Below are 22,706 nucleotides of genomic sequence, written 5' to 3' on the forward strand. Positions count from 1 at the left end.
TGCTGTTGTGAAATTCAGACATTATTTACTTCTCATGTTCACACCACTCCCTGCTTTTCTCCCCTTAGCTTTTTCTATTCATCAATCTTCCAAGTATATACAAGTTTTATATTTATATATTTATATATTATATTTATATAATTATTCATAAATTATGTTTCTAGAAAGTCATAGGTTTTGTGAAACAAAATGATTTTGGTTACGTCAAAAGGCTCTACAGTATTTGGGAACTTTTTTGGGGGCCCAGGCAATGAGGGTTAAGTGACTTGTCCAGGGTCACACAACTATTGTGTCAAGTATCTGAGGTTAGATTTGAACTCAGGTCCTCCTGAATCCAGGGCCAGTGCTTTATCCACTGTGCCACCTAGCTGCCCCCAGTATTTGGGAACTTTTGCTTGCACTGAGAATAGTAGCCTAAAACCCAGAATAAGGAGCCACTTGAGTGAAGTTTGGGGGTTGTGGCAACAATGATGGGTTCTTACCTTGTTCTGCACAACTTGATGGCAAATATAATCAATATGATGAATTTGTGACATGTTACCCATCCCCTCAGATCGTAAATATAGCCATAGCATATTTCAGGAAGCCTGTGATGTAGCAAAGCTGAAACGGACTGAACAAATGTGTGTCCTAGACTTGAATTTTACCAGCCAATTGGAAGAGATATGCAAATGAATCAGCTGTGATGAGGTAAGCTTTTAGCATCATAATCAAATATTTGTTGAGGTGCTGTAATGTCCAAGACACTGCTGTATACTCTTCTCTGGGGGGAATACTAAAAGTATAAGATGATATAAGAACTGGAGGCCCCTGTCCTCCTCAAACTTAAATCTATTTGAGGAGACATGAAATGTATATGTGAAAAAATAACTACAATGTAAGTAACAAATGAGTGGTATTATAATTATAAAAGTTAAATTCTGTATGTGAATTTGGACATGTCTTAAGGAATGCTATTGTGGTCAGCTCACTGCTTCCAGGCCCACCTCTGCCCTGTCACTCAGCAAGTGGCAAAATGATCCCTTTGTGTTATTTTTGTATGTGTGTGTGATAGCATTTTCTGAGATTCAGAGACTAAAACAGACCCTAGTAGCTCTGAGGCAACTACTCTCCAACTTAGAGATGCTAGATTTGAGTTAGAAGCCATATGTGCAATTTACATTAGAATGTCCATCAACTTTAGGCAAAAATAAATAGCTTGACAGCAATGCTGATTGGATGGGGAGGCCATGGAGCAGTCCCAAAGGAGACTATTTTGAATATGGGATGACAGTGGGAATAGCTTTAGCCTTCAACCCAGTGCTTAAGAGTAGCTTACAAATTTAGTAAATAGGGTATTGACAATGGCTTAAACAGCTTGTAAGAGTTGACTTTTGCTGCCATCTGCTGACTATCTTGTGTCTCTGCTATTCTTGTAGTTATATTTGTAATTTGTAGTCTGTTCTATTAGAATTGGATATAATGAGATTTTTACCATTCAACAAATTTTCTTTGTGGTCTGAACTTAAACCAAAAAACCAAAAATGAAAAACCAAGAAAACCCAACAACCCAACCCACATCTTGTTTGGAATGATTTGTTTTGAAGCTTATGAAAAGCTTTTTAAAGCAATGTCTGAATTTGAACTTTTCTATTTGATGTCCTAGAACTGAAGTTCTTTTCATAAGCTTTCTTGTTAGTTGTCTTCATTCCTCTAGTATTAACAAAATCTTCCCTTACTTGGGCTACTTTTAACCTATATTCTTCATGGCTTTTTTGAACTTCCTCCTTAAATGGGCAGTTGACTGGAACGGGCAGTTGACTCTAGAAGTGACTGGAGCAAAAATGTCCCAGAAGTTACCAATGATCTGAGTCACTCTCAGGCTTAGTCTTAATCTTTTATTAGTTTGGCTTCACTTGAAGATGTATACTTAGACTTGTTCCAAGCTTCATTTATTATTGTTTTGACTTCTTTATACTTGCTTTTATCTCGGTCACTAGTTTCAGTCACATCTACTTCTAGACCTGCCCTGTACCTGATCTCTGGGGTCAAGCCACCATCATAATCTGCTTCTCCATCCCAGGTTATGATGTTGCTCCTATATAGCACTATGTATGCACTGTAACCAGAGGCAAACAATGACTTCCCCAACATGAAATTCTTTTGCAAATTCTTTTTGCAGGGGGCTGAAATCAAATAAACTTAGCTAATCATTATGTGAGGTTTTAATTTTAGCTAAGAGGCACGACTGTTATTTCAGAAAATAACAATTCCCTTTAGAATTAACAAGTATCAAATGACAAAATTCTAAACTCAGTTGTTGGTCTTGATTTCTATAGATCTCTTCGACTTTTGCCTGGGATTGATTGCAAACCAAATAGCCAGTAGTATAATAATGATGCTGATAGCTATCATTTTTATAGTGCTTTTTGTGCTACAAACACAATTTACACACACCTGGTCCTAAACAACAACCCTACTAGGTAGATTTGGACCAGCCAAATTCCTATACTGATTGGTATAAGGAGCTCCTGTTGAGAAACTTAACTAGCAGAGCAGATCAGCATCTCTTCTGCAAATTGAAGTCTTGTAGAATTGCATGGGTCACTGAGAGGTTAAGTGATCGATGCTCAGTGCCACATAGCCAGCATGTGACAGGCAGAATTTGAATTCTGATCTTCCTGACTCAGAGGTTAATTTCCTTCCTTCCTTCCTTCCTTCCTTCCTTCCTTCCTTCCTTCCTTCCTTCCTTCCTTCCTTCCTTCCTTCCTTCCTTCCTTCCTTCCTTCCTTCCTTCCTTCCTTCCTTCCTTCCTTCCTCCCTCCCTCCCTCCCTCCCTCCCTCCCTTCCTCCCTCCCTTCCTTCCTTCCTCCCTCCCTCCCTTCCTTTGTTCGTTTCTTCCTTCCTCCCTCCCATCCTCCATCTTTCCTTCCCTCCCTCCCGCTCTCTCTTTCTTTTTCCTTTCCCAAGTCCTCCTGACTCTAGGACTGGTGTTCTATCCACTGTGCCCCTGTGTGCCCCAAAGGCCAGTTTTCTATCCACTATGCCATACCAGATGATGCAAGTAATATCCCCAATTTACAGAAGAGATAACTGATTTAAAGGTCATGATTTGATCAAGTTCATCCAGCCAGTAAGTGGCAGAAGGGATCAAACCTAGATTTTCCAAATCCAGTATTCTTATCAACCATGGTGAGAGCCACCTACCCTTGAGCCTTAGAGATTGATCATTGTACCTTCCCCCTTTAGATTTCATTAGATTTTTTTCAAGGGGATGTCAATACAGTTGTGATGCCATGAGAACCAGAGAACCATTAAACTCATTTTGCCCAGGATACTGAGATCATAGGGAGGAAACCAATATACTGTCTTACTCATCAATTAAGATCAGTTTTGTAGATTATCAGATGTTAAGGATTTTGTGAAGGATAGAACAATTTCTGAATATGATGATTACATAACATTAAATTATGCACTATGGACAAATAGAAAATAGCAATGCATACAATTTAGTATTTTAAGGTAAAAGGGCCACGCAGATTTTAAATGTGATACTGCCATCTAGTGCCTTTGCCCAGTACCTCTCCAAGGCTCTTAACTCATACTAGGTTTGATCTTCCCTTTGATGCCCCTGCAATTGTTGTGAACAAATTGATTGTCACTACAATGGTGAAGTGCTTCCACAAATTTTCTGTATAACCTGAATTTTTAACTTAAAACAGTGGGTTTGAAATAACTTTGAAGCATGTGGAAATGTTTTTCAAAAGTTTAATATTTAAGCCCTTATCAAATTATGTGCTCCCTCCTGACCCCCACAAATAAGTGCATGCCTAGAATGCATTCCTCTTCTTAACTCCAACTCTTCCGGTTTTTAGCTTCCTTCAGAACATCTAGTATACCTGATCCCTCTAGTTGCTAGTGATTTCTTCAGCTTCAAATTATCTTGTTTTTACTTATCTGGGGAGATGTTCAGTAGAATGAAGGCTTCAGGGCAGACTGTTTTGTTTTCGTATCTTAAGTGCCTAACACTATGTGCAGTGTCTTGCACATCGTGGGTGCTTTAGAAATAGCGAGCTGGTGAAGTTTTTTGAGCAAAAGAGCAATATATGGTCCGATATATGCTTTAGGAATATCAATTTGGCATCTGGTCTCAGGGGACAGATTGAAAAAGGGAAACCGAATGGAAATAATGACTTTTGAGAGCAGTTTTTAGCAGAGTGGTGAGTGCAGAAGCCAACTTGCAAGGAGTCAAATGACTGGGAGGTCAGGAAGTAGAGGGACCGAATCAACACACTAATGCAAAAACTTTGGAAGTCGATAATAAGGAAGATGGTGTAGTAACTGATGTATATCTTGCCACTGGATCCAGATGGCTCTGGAGGAGAGTGAGGTTGGTGACTTTGCACAGCCCTGCCTCACTTAAATCTAATTCAGTACAAGACATAACATTATCCCGATGCCATGGTCCTCTTTAAGAACAAGGACAAACAACAAAACAGCTTGAGTGGAGCCTCACAAACTGGATTCTGGTATCTGGAGGGGCCAGCTAGGTGGTGCAGTGGATAGAGTGCTGGGCCTGGAGTCAGGAAGACCCAAGTTCAAATCTGGCCTTAGAAATTTGCTAGCTCTGTGTGACCCTGGGCAAGTCACTTAACCCAGTTTACCCTAGTTTCTTCATATCTAAAAATGAGCTGGAGAAGGAATTGATAAACCACTTCACTAACTTTGCCAAGAAGGTCCCAAATGGGATCACGAAGAGTCAGGCACAATTGAAAAATGACTAAACTACACCATCACCTAGACGGTATATTCTGGATCTTTGAAGATTTTCTATGGAACTATGATGGCTGAGGCTGGAGACAGTGCTAGAGCAGCCAGGAGTCAGCTTGGAGTTTCAGAATAAGAGCCCATAGTAGTGATGTGCTCATATCAGTGAGGGGAGGAGTTCCTCCTAGACAATATTGAGTTCTCTGAGATTATTGCAAAGAGGAGGACTAGTTCCTGGACCAAGTATAAAGGTTATAAGATTAAGCAGGAGCTAAGGATTATCAAAGAAACAGAGCCAGGAGATGAAGAAGCAAAGTCAGACTTTGCCTATTCCTTAATCCTATCTGACAAGTAGATAGACTATATGGGTCCAAGAAGGTTGATTTTAGCAACCTCAGGTGCTGTCTCCTTGCAGGGAGGGTGACTCAGCCGTAGAGTACTATGGCTGCTGCTACTGCTGGCATTTATGTAGCTCTTTAAGGTTTGCAAAGTGCTTTAAAAAGACCTCAGTTGATCCTTATGACAACCCTGGGAGATATTATCTCTGTTTTACAGATGATGAAATTGAGGCAAAGTGACTTGTCCAGGACCGTATAGCTGGTAAGGGTCTGTGAGAACAGGCTCTGGATTCCTCTCAAAAAGGAAGAGATTTCAGTTTAGAGACTGGAGCTTGGGGAAGGTGTAATTTCCCCTGAGATAATGTCAGGACATGGTGACCTGAGACAAGAGTGGAGGAGGACTTAGATAGAAGGAGGATATGCAAAACCAATGGATTGAGAAATACGATAAATTGATTGGATATTAAGACATTGAATAATTATGTAAACAGGTTTTCTAAATGTACCCTTTGATTAGCTAGATTTTGGGGTCAGGGGGCAGCTAGGTGGCACAGTGGATAATGCACCAGCCTCGGATTCAGGAGTACCTGAGTTCAAATCTGATCTCAGACACTTGACACTTACTAGCTGTGTGACCTTGGGCAAGTCACTTAATCCTCATTGCCGTGCCAAAAAAACAACATCGTTAGAATTTTTATTGAATCACAAAAGTTGATAATCAGCAAATATGTCATGAGAGCCTAGTGTGGTAGATTTTGGGGTCAGATTGTAACTCTCTAGTAACTGGGGGAATAGGATAAAAAGAGCCTGCATGCTTCTGTTCTTTGCACTCACCTGCTACAACACTGAATCACTGCTCTCAGTTCCCTTTCTTGGGAGAAAGAAGTAAAAGAGCATCAGGGATCGCTGCTGAGTTCTGGAAAATTATTGAGTAGGGATCATTTTCCTCTCAGGTTTTCCTGCCTCCAGGCCCAGCAACTGTTGTATATATAGCTCCCTCAGGAAAGCAAAGACCCTTTTGGAGAGGGAAAGCAAGGAATGCTCTGAATGTTCATGGGCTTGGGTTGTTACTCCTTTCTGAGTTGAGTGAGGGTTTTGGTTGGGTTTAATACTGACCTGTACTTGATATATTGTAAGACTGTTTGAATGGGAGAAAAAGGTCTTTTCGTCCTTTTCTGGAGATATGGAGTATTTTGGAGTGGGTACTTAGAATTGAGGGGGGTGTGTGTGTCAGGAGAGGCTTTTATTTTGAAGGATATAGCATTTGAGTTGAGACTTGAAAGGAGTTGCAAGGGGTTCCAAAGGTGAGGAGGGAGAGCATTCTAGACTAGGAGGTGGGGGTGGAGCACAGATAGAGAAGGAATTTCATAGCTAGAGGAAATCGAATAGGCCCGTTGGGCTTCAGTGATGTGTATTCAGCCTGCAAAGATAGGCTGGCAGCTGATCACAAAGGGATTTGATTGTCAGAAAGAATGCACTTTATCCTAAAGGCAATGGGGAGTCCCTGAAGCTTCTAGAACAGAGGCTTGGCATCATGACCCTGCATCCCTGGCCATCCTTTCCTGTCAGTACTGCCAGATCTTCTAGTTCCTGGATGCAGTTGTCCTAGCGCCAGTCTGAGTACTCCTTACCACCCATGGCCATTTCTAGATTCTCCCTCTCTCTAGCTTTTACTCAGTCACTTATTTAGATTCATGCTATGCAAATTTAGCCCCCAATTTAGATCCTAGTGGCAATTATATGCCAATTCCCATAACGTTTTCCTTTCTCAGTGAGTTCAGTACTCTGCTAACAGTATTCCTCTTTACCCTTATTGTTGCCTTTTTACTAAGGGACTTCAATTTATTATATCATTCCTTCAAACACCCTCTCCTCTCAGTTTCCTAATCTATTAAATTCCCAAGACCTGCCTGTCTGCCCTTCTTTGACTATACACAGGAAATGGTCACAATCTTGACTTTACCATTGCCCTTAAATTTTCTGGTTTCCATGACAAAGAACCCTGAAATTCCTTTTGCCTAATCATAATCCCCTTTCATTCCACTTTTCTCAGTGTCTTTCTCCTAAACCTGTTCTTCACCCTCACCTTGAGTGACTTTTAATTCTCTTTGGCTCAGTACTTTTCTAGGTCTCTAGGCAATCTTCCTACCCTTTAGTACTTTCTAAATACTAAGGTATTTAGAACTTTTCTCAGTTTTAATCGTTTAGTTAACAAGTCTTTGTTACTCTCTAATCTCTTGCCTTCTGCCTTACCCCACCTCAATGCTAGATTATTCTTATCATTCCCCAGCCTGTTACCTAGTGGGAAGAGGGAAAGGGAATTAAGAATTTATATAGTGGGGCAGCTAGGTGGTGAAGTGGATAAAACACCCGCCCTGGATTCAGGAAGACCTGAGTTCAAATTCGGCCTCAGATGCTTGACACTTACTAACTGTGTGACCCTGGGCAAGTCACTTAACCCTCATTGCCCCACGAAAAAAAAGAAAAGAAGAAAGAAGAAGAAGAAGAAGGAGGAGGAGGAAGAGGAAAGAAGAAAGAAGAAAGAAGAGGAAAGAAGAAGGAAGAAGAATTTATATAGTGTCTACTATGTGTTAGGGACTGTGCTAAGTGCTTTACAAATATTATCTCATTATCACAACAACTCTGCAAGGTAAATGCTATCATTATCCTCATTTTACAGTTGAGGAAACTGAGGCTGACATCAGCTTGCCTTGTCAAGGTCACTTGACTTTTCTAGTCACACAGCTGGTGAATGTCAAGCCTGATTTCAATCCAGGACCAACACATTATTTCACATGATTCTGCTTTGAGCCCAGGGAAGTCACTTTACTCTGCTAACAGTTAAGAAGGTATCTGCCTTTTGGGTCACCCCCACGACCCATTAACACTCCGGAGCTTTTAAGTGTCTCTGTCCAGCGTCGGTCAGCACTTCTAGGGTGAGGTGGTGTGCTTCAGAGCGGATTTTTCCTCCTAGCCCCGCCCCCAGGGTCCTGGGGCTGGGCTGGGCTGGGAAGGGCAGGGCAGGGCAAGGACTGACGTCGAGTTTTGGCAGACTGACGGGCGAAGCTCTGTATTTGGTGCAGCCCGGGCCCTGAGGAGGAGACAACCTGTTGCTCTGCAAACATCCCTACTGGCTTACTACCTACCCTTCTCCCCTGGGTAAGACACAACGGGTAGACAACAGCTAACTCGGAGGGAAATTTGGCAGGGGGCTTGTACGCTCTCCGGGAAGAGGGATCCCATCCCTTTGTGCTGGGTTGTCATCCCAACTTCCCCCGCTTCCCTCTAGAGTCAAAGCCCTGGGGACTCCCACTGAGGGGCCACCCTGTGTGTGGGCGTGCGATTGGGAGGGGGAGCAGGTGTTTCCTATCTCTAGAGTCATTAGTTACTGCCGCTCTTTATCATGAAGCCGCTTTTGGGGAGCTTCCGATCTGGGTAGAGAGCTGGGAAGAGGAATCTGGGCTGAAGCATTTCTGCGGTGGTTGTCTCTGTCTACAGGTTTTCTGTGCCGCCTTTAGGTTTTAAACTGGGAGAGGGCAGGGACTATTAATTACATAAACTATAAGAAGCGCGGCACTTCTCCAAAATAATATAGAAGTCTGAATACTGTGGGATAGGAGTGAAGAGATTTCCCGTAGTTCCAACAGGGTAGAGTCGCAGACTTTTAGGAGAGTGTGTGGGTAGCAGCTGGGAAAAATTTCAGCCTCTGTGTGTATGTGTGTGTGTGTGTGGGGGGGGGGGGTGCACGTGGGGAGTGGGTGCGGGTGGGGTCAGCTGCAATTTAATGCAGTGGAGAGAGCTTTGGATTTGGAGGTAGGGAGACGTGAATACCTCAAATACTTCGGAGTCTTGTGACTCTGAGCAAGTCACCTAATTCCCCCCTAGCCTCAGTTTTCCCCATCTGTAAAATGGAAATAATAATAGTAGCATCGACCTCACTAGGTCTTTGCAAAGATCAATGAAATGATATAAGCATAAAACATCTTGCAAATCTGAAGATGCTATATAAGTGTTAGTTATTCTTTTTGAAAGTACAAGGAGCCTAGCTAGGTACTTGAAAGATGGAATTAGGAACTTGTGGGACTCTTTCCGTTTGCATTCCATACTGATTGCCTAATTTGAGATTGGCCTTCCCAGAATGCATGGATGGTGATCTTGGTTGTACTCTGGGAGCAAGAGACAGCTCATGGACTTGGAGTCTGAAGAAAAATGTCTATGAATTCTACATACTTGTTCCATGATCAAGGGAAAATCATTCAATTTGTTTACCCCTCTTTCTTTGTCTGTAAGATGAGCATATCTATAGTGGATTTATGGTGAAGATTCAAAAAAGAGGTATGTACGGTGTTTTGATGTTGAGTCATTTCATCAGAGTCTGATGCTTCATGACCCCATTTGGTTGTGGGGTTGTTGTTGTTGTTTGAGACAATCATGGTTAAGTGACTTGCCCAGGGTCACATGGCTAGTAAATGTCTGAGGCTAGATTTGAATTCAGGAAGATGAGTCTTCCTGACTTCAGGCCTGGGCACTCTATCCACTGTACCACCTAGCTGCTACAATGTTTTCTAACCTTAAAAAAAAGAAATCTGAATCTGATTATAGTGCTGTAAGTATCTTCTGGGAAGGAAACTCCCTCTATCAATACAGTTCAGCAACTGTTCTGAAACTTAAAGTCTTTTTTAAAAAACAATATCCCCCCCTCCAATTGCATGTTAAAACAATTTTTAACATTAAAAAAAAGTTTTGAGTTCCAAAGGGGCCAGGACACTGAGAGATTCAGCGATTTGCTCAGGATCACACAGCCAATAAACAGTAGAGGTCTAACACTCGTGTTCCTCGAGTCCTCTCAGCACTGAGAGGGCTTATATTTAAAATATAACTCATTATTCCCATCAATTGAGCTGAAAATTTTATAGCTGATAGTTGGTTTTATTTGGCAATCTATACCTCTTTCCTTTTTTTCACCCTAAATAACTCAAAATGGAGAAAAGAACCAGAAGAAAGCATTTGTGTTTTGGGAGGGGATGGTTGCTTTTAACTGCTCAAGACAAAACAAAGTTGAGAAGACTAGTGGTTTGGGAGCTGACAGCTTTAATTTGGGGTTGGCTTTTTTGGGGGGGGAGTAGGAAGGGAAGGGAAGAGGATTCCCTGGGAGGCGGAATGTGATGGAGTGGATCTAGGATTTGCCTTGAAGCAAGGAAGACCTCCATTCAAATCCTGTTCCTTGTCACATATTGATTGTGTGACCCTGGGCAGCTCTTCTCAATATAAATAAAGGTGATGGGGGGCACCTAGGTGGCACAGTGGATAAAGCACTGGTCCTGGATTCAGGAGGACCTGAGTTCAAATTCGGCCTCAGACACTTGACACTTACTAGCTGTGTGACCCTGGGCAAGTCACTTAACCTTCATGCCCTGCAAAATAACAACAAAAAATAAGTAAAGGTGATGATATGCATTGGTAAAGTGAGTTTCCTCACCCAGGGTCCTGTGCCAGTGAAATCACAGGATCGATCCCTTTCTCTTTCTATAGTCCTAACAAATGTTTATTTTATTTTTATTTTTTGGCCTAACAAATGTTTAAATGGAAGTGGGAGTCTAGAAGGCAGCAACTGAGCAGGGTCACTTGTGGGATGATGTAGTGAGTCTGCCAGAAAAAAAAAAAAGTTGATAGAAAAGGCACATTCCATACTAGGACTATTTCTCTTCTATCTTGTGTTCTTAAGCTGGTTAATGCTGTGAGTTATAACACAGGAAGTGGCTTCTAAGGCATGAAGCCAGGCTCATGACACAGGGTTCTGGTGTCCATAGCACTTGATGTCCCCTTCTCTTTTTCAATGAGGTCCTCTTTAACCCCAAACCTCTTTCCTCCCCACAGACTCCTTCAGGTAGCAGCAGAAACGCAGTTGGGATGCTGATGGGAATGAATCCAGGGTTCTCTCTGCTGTTGTTTGTTTTTCTCCTTTTAAGTTCCTTGGCCTTTAAAGCTTGTATAATTGAAGGAATGTTGGCAGGGGGAAGAAAGAAAGCATTTCAGAAGAAGAAAAAAAAAATGAAAGAGAGCAGTTAGCATCTGCTGTGGTGGTTTAATTTTTGAAAGTGGCCTAAATTGAGGAAAGGAAGTGGAGAAAGAGATCATTGCTCAAGATAGAAGGATGGGGGGTGGGCGAGGTCTCCTCAAATGAGGAGTTCCCACTTATTTCAGGCCAATGAACAAGTATTTATTAAGTGATTACAATGTACCAAATATGGGGAGCTGGGTGGTACAGTGGACAGAAGGCCTGGCCTGGAGTCAGGAAGACTCATCTTCCTGAGCTCAAATCCGGTTTCAGACACTTAACTACATGGGTGACCTGGGCAAGTCACTTAACTCTGTCTCAGTTTCTTCATCTATAAAATGAGCTGGAGAAGGAAGTGGCAAACCACTCCAGTATCTCTGTCAAGGAAACACCACACGGGGTCAGGAAGAGTCAGACAAGACTAGAAATGGCTAAACAACAATAACAAAAAAAAATGTTCCAAGTATTGTGCTGGGTGTCTGGTATACAAAAAAGGGAAACAATCCCTAATTTCAAGGAGCTTACATTCCATCTTGGGAGACAATATATCCATATGAATATATGCAGAAAAAATATGTACAGATTAAATGCAAAATAAGTATTTGGTAGCCAAATTTAAGGTAGTTAGGGTGGGAAGGCACTAGCAAATGGGAGGAATCAGGAAAGGCTTTGTCTGGACGGGAACAATGATTGTTATTAAAAGCCTAGTAAGAAACAGTGTGACATAGTGGGTAAATGGCTGGCCATGGAGTTAGGAAGACATGAGGTCAAGTCCTGCCTTGGACATTTACTAGCTGTGTAACTATGCTTAGGCCCCTCAGAGAACTCTTTAAAGATTGTAAGTTCCAGATAAGTTGTTTGTCAGCATTGGTGGAGGGAGTTTCCATACCAGGAGTTCATGACTCTAATGAAATCACAGAACCTAAACTGCCACCTTGTTCAGTTGTTTTTCGGTCATGTCCAACTGTTCATGATCCCATTTGAGGCTTTCTTGACTAGAATGGGTTTATCATTTTCTTCTCCAGCTCATTTTACAGATGAGGAAACAGGGTTAAGTGACTTGCCCAGGGTCACACAACTAGGAAGTATCTAAGACTGGATTTGAACTCAGGTCTTCTTGACTCCAGGCACTATCTACTGTGCCACTTAACTGCCAGGGAGCTTTGGGGACAGCTTTAATTGTTAAAAAGCTTTTACTTATTCTGAGCCTAAATTGAATTCATTCTGTCCTCCAGGGACAAGCAGAAAATGTCTAATCCATCTTCCACAGGAGAGCTATGTGCCCAGGCCTCTAGAGATACCTTTGTATGCCATATTTTGGTTTCTAAGCAACTTGTAACAGAATAGCTCCTATTGTCACCGGGGTCAAATATTGAACTCTAGCCTAGATCTTATTGAAGTTTCATATAAGAATTTTCTACCAGGGAGAGCCTTTATGCAATTAACTTGACTCTAATTGGTTTAGAAAACAACAAACATGTTTGCTTTAAGTGAATGACATTTTATTATTTATTATTTAGCATTTAGAGCTTGGAGGGACCTTTGAGAATACCTGGTCCAACCCCCTTTGTTTGTAAGATGAGTAAATTGAGGCTCAGATAAATTGAGTTAATTCCCTAAGGTCACACCATGAGGTTTGAGAGAAGGGGATTTGAACTCAGTCTGCTAACTTGGAAGGCAGTGAGGTACAGGAAATGACAGTGTACTGGATTTGGAGTCAGAACTGGATGGTGGGTAAGTGGGTTTAGGCTCTAGTAATTACTACCTGTGTGAGAATCCAGGTGCCACCTCTCTGCTGAGAAAGACATTGTGAGAACCAGGGCAGCACCTCCCTGAAGAGAAAGCACGTGATTAGCATCTGGAAGTTACATCTTTTCATAGAAACACCGATAAGTCATGTCAATCAATGCTACCAGCCAATTAGCTTGGAGCTCTGTGTGTGGGGACTGCGCCTGGGTGGGCCCGCAAAGAGCTTGCACTCGAGAGAACAGGGGGATCTGGCCTTTCGGTTGGAGGTCCCGGCGTAGTCACCAGGATAGCTAGGTTTCCTTCTGAACTACATGTGTTCTTCTCTCTTTTGCTAACTTCTAAATACTTTAATAAATGCTTAATGCCCCAAAGACTGGTGCTATGAGCTTCTAATTTAAGGCAACCACACATTAGATTTTTAGACATCACAGTTAGATTTTTAGACATCACACAAGTCACTTAGACTCTCTTGGCCTCGGTTTCTCATCTGTAAGATGGGGGGGGTGGAGGTGGACTAAATGACCTTCAAGGTTCCTTTCAGCTTAGATCTATGATAATAAATTGCACTTATATAGTGCTTTATGTTTTGCAAAATGCTTTACAAATATTTTATCCTCACAATTATTATTATCTCCATTTCATAGTTGAGAAAACTGAAGCAGAGACAGAAGTTAAATGACTTGTTCAAGGTTACACAGCTAGGGCAGCTAGGTGGCGCCGTGGCTAGAGCACTGGCCCTGGAGTCAGGAGGACCTGAGTTCAAATCCAGCCTCAGACACTTGATATTTACTAGCTGTGTGACCCTGGGCAAGTCACTTAACCCTCATTGCCCTGCCAAAAAAAAAAAAAAAAGGTTACACAGCTAATCAGTGTCTTAGGCTGATTTGAATTCAGGTCTTCCAATTCACTTTTCCAGCCTCAGTAGACATTATTCCTTTTCTTATACTCTGGATTCATCCAAAGTGGCTTGCCTTCTGGTCCTCACCCAGTATACTCCACATCTCCCATCTTTGTGTCTTTATATTGGCCATTCTCCATATTGGAATGTACTCTCTCCTTATCTCCACTTCACAGAGTCCCTCTCTTCCATTACAATGCAACTCACGTACTATCTTCTGTATGAACTTCCTAATCTTCCCAACACTGCTGCCCTCTTTCCAAAACTACTTTGTATTTATCTACTTTGTATATATTTATTTTTATTCATTTTATATTTTTCCTGTATCTATTTTCATATGTACTTCTTATCTTCACCATTAGAATTTAAATTCTTTCCAAGTAGGGATTATTTAATTCTTTATATTTATATCCCCAGTACCTGGCACATAGTAGACATTTTTTTTTTTTTTGGTGAGGCAATTGGGTTAAGTGACTTGCTCAGGGTCACACAGCTAGTAAGTGTCAAGTGTCTGAGGCCGAATTTGAACTCAGGTCCTCATGAATCTAGGGCCGGTGCTCTATCCACTGTGCCACCTAGCTGCCCCATAGTAAACATTTTTTCTTTTTTAGTGAGGCAATTGGGGTTAAGAGACTTGCCCAGGGTCACACAGCTAGTAAGTATTAAGTGTCTGAGGTCAGATTTGAACTCAGGTACTCCTGACTCCAGGGCCGGTGCTCTATCCACTGCGCCATCTAGCTGCCCCTCATAGTAGACATTTAATAAATAATTTTTGATTGATTTGATTGACATGGACTTCCCAGGGAATTAGGGACATAGTCATTGATTGTTGGGTCTTACAAGGTCTAAAACTGTCTTGGGCTTCAAGCCCTAAGGTTTACTTTGTCATAAAGTCATAGGACTGAAAGGGAACATTTAGTCTGAACCCCTTATTTAAAAGATGAGACAGCTGAGGCCCGGAGAAATGAAATGATTTGTCTATGTTAGTGGGATGATGGAAAAGCTGAGACTAGAATTCAGATCCTCTGTCAATCCATCACACTGTACTGCCTCTTTTGGACTTGAGAGCAGATATGCTTAGTCCAAAGGATTTTAAGGTTTTTCATTCAACTTAGAATGGGAGAAGATTTTGGTTTTCTAGGGGTTTCAGGTGGAAATGTGGAAGCTCCCTGTGTTCATTCATGGCCAGCACAGTGCTCAACTCCTTAGACAGAAACAGGTCCCCAGGAAACACTGGTGTGTGAGAAGAATGTTTCAATGATCAAAATTGCTTACATTTTCTTGGGATCTCTCCTTGGTACTTAACTTGCTCTCCCTTCTTTCAGTTATTTTTGTACTTGGCCCTTCCCCATTAGTCTTTATACTTCTTGAGGGCAGGGACTGTGCCTCCTATTTTTGTTTCACCTGCATCTAACACAGTGCTTTGTATGTAGTTCTCAAAAGGAAAAATTTTCTCATGTTTAAAGCCATTAAAATTTTGACTCCTCAAATCCATACTGCAGCTAATCGAAGACATGTTATCCTAAGCCAGCATTTCTCAACCTTTGGTCTTAGAACTCTCTTACATTCTTAAAAATGATTGAGGATCCCAAATAGTTTTCATTTATATGGGTTTACAGCTATTGATATTTACCATATCATAAATTAAAGCTGATAAAAATTTAAAAATATTTATTGGTTTGGTTAAAGTAGCAATAAAACCATATATGCTATTGTAAACAATACATTTTAATGGAAAATATGTTTTCTAAAAGAAAAATAATTTAGTAAGGAGAGTGGCATTATTTTATATTTTAACAAACCTTTTTAATGTATGGCTTAAGGAAGACAGCTAAATTGTCATTTGCTTCTGCATTATTTTGGTTGAAGTATATGAAGAAAATCTGTGCACAGTTAGAAAAGGGAAGAGAACATTTATTTATTTATTTATTTAGTGAGGCAATTGGAGTTAAGTGACTTGCTCAGGGTCACACAGCTAGTAAGTGTTAAGTGTCTGAGGCTGGATTTGAACTCAGGTACTCCTGACTCCAGGGCTGATGCTCTATCCACTGCACCATCTAGCTGCCCTGGAAGAGAACATTTTAAAAGGCAAATAATGTCTTAGTATTATCAGAAAAATAGGTTTGATCTTGAAGACCCCTTGAAAGGGTCAAGGACTCTCAAGACTCCTTGGACCAAACTTTGGCAACTGCTGTTCAAACAAATTATATATAATTTTAAACTAATACATCTTTGTCTCATTGTGCCTCCATTTAGTTGTTTGTTTGTTTTTTTGTGAGGCAGTTGGGGTTAAGTGACTTTCCTATGGTCACACAGCTAGTAAGTGTCAAGTGTATGAGGCCAGATTTGAACTTAGGTCTTCCTGACTCCAGGGCCCGTGCTCTATCCACTTTCATTAGTTCCCGCCCCCCCATTTAGTTTTGATTCTATTTTTTGATTTTTGATTTTGGGGGGGCAGGGCAATGAGGGTTAAGTGACTTGCCCAGACTCATACAGCTAATAAGTGTCAAGAGTGAGGTTGGATTTGAATTCCAGTTCTCCTGAATCCAGGGCTGGTGTTCTATCCACTGTGCCACCTAGCTGCCCCCTAGTTTTGTTGTTTTTTGTTTTGTTTTGTTTTGTTTTTTTGTGGGGCAATGGGGGTTAAGTGACTTGCCCAGGGTCACACAGCTAGTAAGTGTCAAGTGTCTGAGGTCGGATTTGAACTCGGGTACTCCTGAATCCAGGGCCAGTGCTTTAACCACTGCGCCATCTAGCTGCCCCCTACCCCCTAGTTTTGATTCTAGATATTGCATTCTTGGAAATAATATGACTTTTCTATGTGGCCAGCTCTCCATCTACATTTGGCTTGTTAGTAATGGCACTGTACAGCTAAGAATTGAAAAGAGAATCCCAGTACTCTTAAAGGGGGAGATAAACATTATGATGCTCATTTTATAGGTGTAGGAAAACCAAGGTCCAAGCTAGAGGTTACTGCATCATTTCAGTAAAATGAACTTTATATCAGGACTTTTGATTCCAGCTTTATCCCTTTTTCTATAGCTCATCTGTAAAATGAGAGTGTTCAGCTAGCTGGCCTTTCAGGTTCCTTCCAGCTCCAAATTTATGGTCTTTCTCCTTTATCCGTGTTCCCCAGGCCAGTTATGTATATGCTCTGATATTTGTAGGAACTCAAAGGGAATTTATAAGAACATCCTTACTAGTTAGGCTGAAATTTGGGACCTAAAATACAGATGAGACTATGTAATTTCCTCTGCACTTCGGATTGGCAGGGAAAATATCCAAGATGTTTTTTAAACTGAAGCAGAATGAAGGCAAATATCTGAAAATTGAGGGTCATGAACAAGCCTTTATGTACTGGAGTGGCCCAATTAATTGCTGGCTTTTCCCTTTTCCCTTGATTGTATTGCTCCATGCATGGGGGAAGGGAAATTTTCTTGTTTGAAATTTTGTTTTTTGTCCATTGCTTGTGTAACGATTGGAATGACGCCACCTGCTGGAGACTTACTGTAGAAGAGTTCTGCCCATGAAGCGAAGGTCTTTGAGGGTAAGACCAGGAGTCAGGAAGTGACGCGGGCTAGTGGGAGGAGGAAGGAAGAGACTGGCGCTCAGTCTCGCTCTCTTTCCTCTGGACTCTGGTGGAGAGCGGAGCTAGAAATGTGCTCTCCCTTTAATAGATAGGAATCTAGGCCTTTCTCTCTCTTTACCAAATTCTTATTCTCCTTAATAAATGCTTAAAAGTCTAACTCTTGCTAAAGCTTATAATTTATTGGCGACCACTCATTAAATATTTTAGACAGACTAGCTAGAATTTTAGCCCTTAACAGATGGTGACCATGAAGTAAACAGCAAGATATTGATATGAGTGTTGGGGATTTTAGATATCGGAATCAAAAGTGTTCTGAATTCACTCAGAGTATTAATGTCAGTTCAGAGGTTACATAGGATTTCTATGCTATTACACCTACATTTTGAAATTAATGGTATGGGTTTATTTTCATAGAGATTTTCATGCTTTTGAGATTGTGTTTTATACTTAGTTTTAAAACAAGGAGAATATTTGTAAAAGCTTTTTATAGTCATGTGATCAAGTTTATATTTTATAATACTCTTATTGATATTAAGTTCATATTCATTTAGATTTCCTTAGTTTGAATTTCACTGTCTTTTATTGTTCCATGTGTATTTTCTTCTATTCATTTGTCTATCTAATTTTGAAACATTGCAAGATGGTTTTGATTTTATTATACAATGTTAATTCTAGGAGTATTGTGCTCCCATATTCTGAGTTGTTTGTTTTTGTTTTTTTTCCTCAACTGATTATTTGATCAAACTCTTTAAAGCATTTCCCTGGCAAATTGGTTGCCATGGCAAGTGTAAATTGATTCTAGAAGTATTATTTTTGATAAGCATATTCCCAAAAAAAAAAAAAAGAGGGGAACATTTGTAAAAGTTTTCTTTTTTCAAAAAAAAAAAGTTCTTTGAGATTCTGTTGTGCTTTAACTTGTATTTAAGTATGTTCTGATTTTTCACAAAAGTAATTGTATACTAAGTAAAAAAAGGGTATTATTTGAAATTGTTGCATAATTATATATTATATTTTGAGTCAAGATGTATTCACATTTTTTGCAATCATTTATTATCCTCAATTTTAAATCCATATGAGACTTGGATTATGGGAACTTATCATTTAAGACATTAATTGCCTTTATTCTGAGTTATCAGATGCCAGTTGGCCAAGGTGCCATCCAATCACAAGAGGAATACATATTGCTCAAGGAGCAGACACTGAACTGTCACATGAGGGGAGACATGCATGAAGTCAAGGTATGGCCGAGGGAACGGCTTTTGACTAATGTTGAGGTTGGATTCTCTTGGTTTAACATTTTATTCTCTTTTTCCCCACAATATTGTACAGATGGCTGGAAGTATTGATCCCACCCATCTCACTTCTACACCTGGCTTCTATGCTCCCTCCTATATGCCTGATGCCATGGACATCTCAATCCCATGCATCTGATTAAGTCTGACTCAGTTTCCTCCAATATGTTCGGTGGCATGGACGTATATTCCATCCACCTATTTTAAGCCTGGCATACTGTATGGGCAGTACATATTGCTCAAGTGTGGGAATGCTCATATCCCATCATTTCTCTGTTCTTTTATGGTAACCCCCATAATTATCTCAGGTGTCATGATAAATAACAGTGTTGAATTTGGCCTTGACATCTGTTACTAATTATATTAGATTTTAAATTTCTCATAATGGCATGAGGATAATTAGGCAGATGATGCAAAAAGTGATAAAACAAAGATAAAAATTATTTTTAAAAGTTAATATTGCAGCAATTGTCTTCTCAATTACCCTCCAAAAGGGGGGACTATAGTAATATATAATTTTAAAGAATGTTTCAATTTTTGTTTTATTGCATGTTTCATGTGTTAACAACTAAGATTCTGAATTCCCTTAGACATGTTTTTGAGAACTTGCATTGTTTGATTTGATTATTGACAAAGCTATTTTAAAGTTGTGTTAAGCTCGATTTTGTAGGAAATTTTCCTGGCTGATTACCAGCATCCACACATCAACCCCTGAAAAGACTTCCATTCCACAACTACACCTAGAGGACATCTGAGAAAAGACTTTCAGAGACTTTAAATGAACAGTTTTGTTGTTGTTTTTTTTTCTCTTTTTTCTCTTTCTGTTATAATATACACCATCTGTAACATGTATTCTCTGCAGAGGCCCTCCCTTTGCAAGACTAATGTCAAAGCGTCGGTTCATGAGGACAAAAAAAAAATCGCCCCTCTGGACAAAACTTTCCTCTCTTCCTTTTCTATATTGTTGTTCACATATTATTAGTTAGCAATAGTTATTATATTGTTTTTACTGTTCCGTCAAGGAAACATTTTGTTTCTTGAGGAACAACAGGGGGGACTGTAACGATTGGAATGACGCCACCTGCTGGAGACTTACTGTAGAAGAGTTCTGCCCATGAAGCGAAGGTCTTTGAGGGCAAGACCAGGAGTCAGGAAGTGATGCGGGCTAGTGGGAGGAGGAAGGAAGAGACTGGCGCTCAGTCTCGCTCTCTTTCCTCTGGACTCTGGTGGAGAGCGGAGCTAGAAATGTGCTCTCCCTTTAATAGATAGGAATCTAGGCCTTTCTCTCTCTTTACCAAATTCTTATTCTCCTTAATAAATGCTTAAAAGTCTAACTCTTGTTAAAGCTTATAATTTATTGGCGACCACTCATTAAATATTTTAGACAGACTAGCTAGAATTTTAGCCCTTAACACTTGCTTATTGTATTGTTGAACAATTTTAGTCATTTCTTTTGCAACACTTAAATATTAAAATAAACCCCAAATTATACCATCTCTCCAGTTAATTTATATAGTTCTTGGAGGTTTACAAAGAAGTTTTCTCCTAAGAGATATATTTTGGTTTTTACTATCCTTTGAAAGACCAATGCCTGCAAGGCTCATGATATGGAAAAGAGTGAGGGAACCAGGGATCTCCAAATCTGGTTTGCCATCCCCCATTCCAAGATCACCAGCCAATACATGCAGGCTCAGCTTGGCCTTTGGCTATTGACTTAATTTTGTTCTGCTGCTAGTAGTCACCTCCAAGCTTAATATTTAAACAAATGTTCAATATTTAAACTGCTCTGGGGTAGAGATCTCCTATATTCTCTTTACAGGGTTGAATAAAAGAGAACCGTGAGATTGCTCCATTTAAAAAGCTTACTTGTTAATTCTGGACAATGATACCATTAGTCACAAACAAGGCAATAATACCTTACTCACTAGAATAGATTACCAAGAGATGGGCATCAGCTTGGTGAATTCCTGAGTTACAACATATCCTTGATTTTTATGACCCAGCACTTTTCTCATCTCTTACCCTGGCTTTGGACCTTTAGTACATATTGAGTAATCAAAATGCCTCCTTCATGTTCAGTAAGACTATTTATGTGGCTTGGGTAATTACCAGAACTCTTCCTTCTCCTTTACTGTAGGTCTGGAGCCAGTAGTCCAATTTATCATTTTGCGGATGAGAAAATTGATGCTCAGGGAGGGTTAAGATTTGAGCCAACCTGGCATTGGGCGTTATTGATACTTCCTTCAAAATATAGTTCATTTATTTCTTCCTCCACATTTTTGCTGTCACCATCATTGTTCAGGCTCCTATGACTTCACTCACACCCAGTCTATTGTAACATTTTTCCCTAACTCTATTCTTCCCCCAACCCCCATTCTTCCTACACAATGCTATCATACTAATCTTTCTGAAATGAAATCATTTCATCCTGTCTCAGCCCTGCTCAGGAATCTATATTGGTTCCTCATTGTCTCCAGATCAAATGAGGTAATATATGTAATAGACTGTGCATGTCTTAAAGCACTGTGTAAACATTTGTTGCTGTTATTACAGAATAGAGGCTCAAATCTTTAGTTTGACTTTCAAGGCCCTTTACAACATGGTCATAGGATATTTATCCAATCTTTTTTTGTCTTACCACTCCCCAACACATACTCTTCTTTCCAGTTAGGTCTGTTTTCATGAACAAGCACTGCTCTTTCTACCCTGATGTCCCAGGCACTAGCTGCCAAATAGGCTGGATCACCATGATGCCGGAATGGAGAAGTATCCTATACTTCTTTACCCCTTTACTGGAGTTACATGTTATTATCTGGAGAGCCATAGTCAAGAAAGCACCAGCTAGAAATTGTCTGTTCTTTTCACATATGCAATACCTTGCCTCCTGTTGCTATCACATGGCTGTGAGGGTAGGGTTGATGACCACTGGACCTGTCAGGGCTTCTCACATTATATCAAAATACTAAATCCTTTCAGCAATGGGTCACCACATGGCTATAAGCAGGTTCCTCCCAAACTTCAGTGTGATTGACTAGTACTAGTCAGGGACCAGGCTTATGGTGCAAGAAGTAGTCTCTATAGGACAATTCACCCTTGTTATAGTATTATTATGAGCCTGACAAACATCAATAAACACGAACATTTCCCATACAAAGAACAACAGAAAAAGAGGACTTCATGTGAAACTCTGAATCTCTACGATGTTCAGCTTGTGTTTTTTTAGAAATATATTTCAGATTTAATATGGTAGTATCCATACTTCCCTGCCAGTCTTTGTCTTCTTCTGAGCTTCCTAATTCTCTACTCTGCATAATTGATTCCCTAATTCTGACTCTATTTTTAAAAAATTTTCTTCCTCTTTTTTGGCATCACTATCACTATACATCCCAACTTCCATAACTCCCCTTATATGTTTTCCCTCATAACATCTAAGTATAGTGAAAATATATAAACACATTAGCTGTGCCTGAAAATGCATGCCTCACTCTGCTTTTCTAGGCCATTATTTCTCTATCAAGAGGTGTACCCTTTACTCTTGCCAAATACCCAGCAAGTTGTTTTGATCATATTATCTCTTTGAAGTATGTTTATTCAAATTCATCAGATCCAAAATCAATTTATCTTCCCTCTGCTTTCTAATTTTTATTCCTGATTTTTCTGGTTTTGTTAAGGGTAGTACCATTCTCCCAATCATCCTGGCTTGACACTTGGAATTAACATCTCTGACCAGAGAATTGACCAGGTTCTTTCCTATTCATCCTTCCATCTCAGCCTCTCTGGGCATCATCTCTTGCTTTCCTTACCCTAATTCTGTCCCTAACTGCCTTTTGCCTATTATTTCTATTGTAATAGTCTCTTTTTTACAAAGTTTTATTTATTTTATCTTCTCTCTTTTCCTCCATTCCTTGTTCATTTGTTTCTTCGTTCCTTCCTTCCACTTTAATATCACTTCCTAACAACTCTTCCCCCATCCTATCATACCATCTACCATAGAGCATACCCTTAAAAGAGGTACCATCAACTCAACCAATCACTC

General features: G+C 40.3%; 1 protein-coding gene across 1 annotated transcript in view; it reads left to right on the forward strand.

Annotated features, from left to right (window-relative positions):
* The first annotated feature begins 7,851 nt into the window (after positions 1-7,851).
* SQOR (sulfide quinone oxidoreductase) overlaps positions 7,852-22,706 on the forward strand; it is a 78,981-nt gene continuing 64,126 nt past the window's right edge. The window contains exon 1 of the mRNA XM_043987038.1: positions 7,852-8,243. The gene's annotated coding sequence lies outside the window, so the exon portion shown is untranslated. The remainder of the gene's footprint in view (positions 8,244-22,706) is intronic.

Source organism: Dromiciops gliroides, chromosome 2 (genome assembly GCF_019393635.1).
Source record: "Dromiciops gliroides isolate mDroGli1 chromosome 2, mDroGli1.pri, whole genome shotgun sequence".
Lineage (NCBI taxonomy): Eukaryota > Metazoa > Chordata > Mammalia > Microbiotheria > Microbiotheriidae > Dromiciops > Dromiciops gliroides.